This window comes from Pristis pectinata, chromosome 16 (genome assembly GCF_009764475.1).
Source record: "Pristis pectinata isolate sPriPec2 chromosome 16, sPriPec2.1.pri, whole genome shotgun sequence".
NCBI classification, from domain to species: Eukaryota; Metazoa; Chordata; class Chondrichthyes; order Rhinopristiformes; family Pristidae; genus Pristis; species Pristis pectinata.
In genome coordinates this window covers 33,838,092-33,841,546 of record NC_067420.1, presented here as the reverse complement: position 1 = coordinate 33,841,546, position 3,455 = coordinate 33,838,092, and positions in this window count along the sequence as shown.

The following is a 3,455-nucleotide window of genomic DNA, read 5'->3' as shown; positions in this document are numbered from 1 at the left end:
TAAAGATACTCTTTATTAGTTGAGGGGTAAAATGTGAGTGGGGATGTTGAGGTTGTGCTCAAACTGAGTACAGCATCTGTTAGACCCTAGCTTGAGTACTACTGACAGTTTGAGCTGCCACATTACAAAGTTATGGTTGCACTGAGGAAGATGCAGAGCAAATTTATGAAATTATTGCCAGGACTGAACTTGTTAATATTAGGCTGTGGAATTGATTGCGAAGAAATAGCCAGCACATCCTTCAAATTTATGAATCTTGGGTCCTTCCTATAATAATGAAGACTCATTTCCCTTGGCAGAGATCCTAAACAAGGAGATTTGTATTGAGTAATTGGATGGATTAAAGGGTAAATTAACAATTTGAGGCAGAAATCCCTCAAACAGGGAAGAGACAAAAACATCACATCTGAACAACATTGGAGGTGTTCTTTTAAGGGCTTTAAAAAAAAAAGTTGGAAACTGGTCCCTTTTTGTGTAATGTTTTTTATTTCTGATTCTAAGCCATGAGACCAATGGTTGAATTGTTTGTCAGATGAATATCAAGAATTGATTATTTTCTTTGTGATCATTTAATATGCATTTTAATTGGTGTACATGCTTTGGAAATTGGAGGACAATGTAATTTTGTTTTCAATCTATCTGATCTTCATTTCCAGTGGTGAATCTCAAACTGAACGTGCATGTTATGAGACTCTTCAATTGGATTAATTGTTCTCAATAAAATTACTTTCAAATTGAATGTTTTTATCTCTTTACTGGAAATTCTGCATCAGCACACATCCATAGTAATTGTTTGAATTCAACAAAAAATACTTTGTAGCAGCACAAGTGTGAATAAAAGACATTGTTTCATATGCATTAAGTTAATGTAGCTACACAATATTGAACAAAACATGCAACTACTTGAGGATATAAGAGTTGTCTCAACTTATAAGATCCCCTATTGCACTGGTTTGGAGAAGAGTTAAAGCTCATCTACTTTAGCTGGCAGTGCTGGCTGCACTTGTTTTCAGCATAAATAGGTAGTTTAGCATAGGAACAGTGATTGGAATTTAATGATGCAAATGCAGAAGTTTTGGATGTTAATGGAGTCAACATTAAACTTCAAAGTTCAAACTATAAAGACAAACAAACTGTGGTGATTTGCTTTGGTAGTGAATCAGTAAATCCTTAAGAAGGCCATAACGTGTTTCCAGCCAACTATCAGGAGATTGATGGCATTATGCTAACATTGTTAGATCACTACACCAACATTGAATATAAGATGTGACATTAAGTAGATTTGTTAAATTATACATCTGACTGAAGAATTTAGGCTCCTCTCTTGCTATGTATGTACTCACCAGCATAATCTAGTTGATTATTTTGGCTGTGTTACTGCTATTTCTGGCTTGTTCTGTTGTTGATATAATGATGCCATTGACCTATCTCCAGATGCTATTCTAAATTCCAATTATGTCACAAATGAAATAGAGATACCATAATGACTGCAACAGTATCATAAAGAATCACAGCACAGCAATATCTGATGAGCAATATTGTATTAAAATCACTTTCTGTGTGTAATGTGTAGATATATTCTCACCAGTTACTTTTTTAGGTTTTATCAATTGCTTACTTTCTGAATTTAACTTTACTTAACAGGCACACAATACCAAAGCAGACCTCATGCCCTGACCAATTTGAAGTGATTTTTTACTTGTCGAATTATCTAGGTAACTGGAAATAAGTTTGTAACAAGGACCCTCTATAAATCAGCTACTGAAATATTGCTATTTGATCCATTATGAAAAATAGATATAATACAGTATATTCTGGGAGTTCTAAACCTCTGACACTTTATTGCTGAATCCATTAACTACTTTTTAATGGATATTAATTTAAAATAAAAGTTCATCTTTTGTATAGTCAAACACCCCCCCCCACGCACACGCACACACACACAATCAATCAAACATCTTAGTTTAACTTTGCTGTTGGCATTTCCAAAGTATTTTTTTTAGGAAAGCAAAGTATAATTGAAGAGAACTATCACCATGTTAAAGGACAAATTACCCATAGCATAATTTGACACAGAAACAGACCCTTTCACCCACTGTATCTACCCTCCCCATAAAGTACCTATTTATACTAATCACGTTTCCCCAACGCTGGGCCCATAGCCTTCTATGCTGTGATATTTCAAGTACTTGGCTAAACACTTAAAATTTTATGAGAGTACATGCTTCCACTGCTCTGCACCCCACCCTTCTGCATGAAAAAATTCTTCCTCAAATCCCTCCTTAAATTCCTACCCCCTGACTGTAAATGTATGCCTTCTGGTCATAGAAATCTCAGCTAAGGGGAAAGGTTTCTCACTATCTTCATTACGCCATTCACAATTTTGTAATTGTGTACAAGGCTACTTAAAAGATATTTTGGGGAGTAATCTATTCCTTGTATTATAAATCATGCAAAGAAGGATACTCTCTTTATTGGATTAATAAAACTTGGATGCCTTATGCTTGGAGAAACACAGCCTGGACTTCCAGATGATATCTTGGCAAATGGATGATAAGCAAGGAGAGCTGATTAAAATGAAAAGTGACTTCATATGACCAGGGTTTAAAAATGTCAGAGTTATCTGAAAAAAAAGGATTTGGACTCCAAGCTCAAGTCAAAATCTACCTCGATATGACCTTGCACTTTATTGTCTACCTGCACTGCACTTTCTCTGCAGCTGTTACACTTTATTCTGTATTGTTATTATTTTACCTCAATGCACCACATAATGAATTTATCCTTATGAACGGTATGCAAGACAAGCTCTTCACTGTGCCTCGGCACATGTGACAATAATAAACCCATTCCAATTCCAGAGCCTGCTCAGGCAGGCACGGTAGTGTAACGGTTAGCGTAACGCTATACAGCGCCAGCAACCCGGATTCAATTCCAGCCGTTGTCTGTAAGGAGTTTGTATGTTCTCCCCGTGTCTGCGCAGTTTTCCTCCAGGTGCTCCAGTTTCCTCCCACATTCCAAAGACGTACAGGTTAGGAAGTTGTGGGCACGCTATGTTGGCGCCGGAAGCATAACGACACTTGTGGGCTGCCCCCAAAACACAATGCAAAGATGCATTTCACTGTGTGTTTTGATGTACATGTGACTAATAAAAACACCTTATTATAAGCAGCAGTGCACACCCGTCACCTGTTGCACATCTTCAGCCTGACGCTTGCAGTGACGGAGCGGCGAGCTGCAGGGGGCGGTAGCGGCGGGAGGGGCGCGCCGCGAGGTGACGGTGTCCGCACGCCATATTTAAGCGACGCGAGGCGGGGGGAGGAGGAGGCATTTGGGGTTTGTGCGGCTACGGACGGAAGCGAGAGGTTTCCCTTGTTATTCCGTGCGGTTCGGCCACAGGAGGAAGAGCGGCGGAGGAAGACCGAGGGCGATAAAGGAGCCAGCCAGCATTTCCCCAC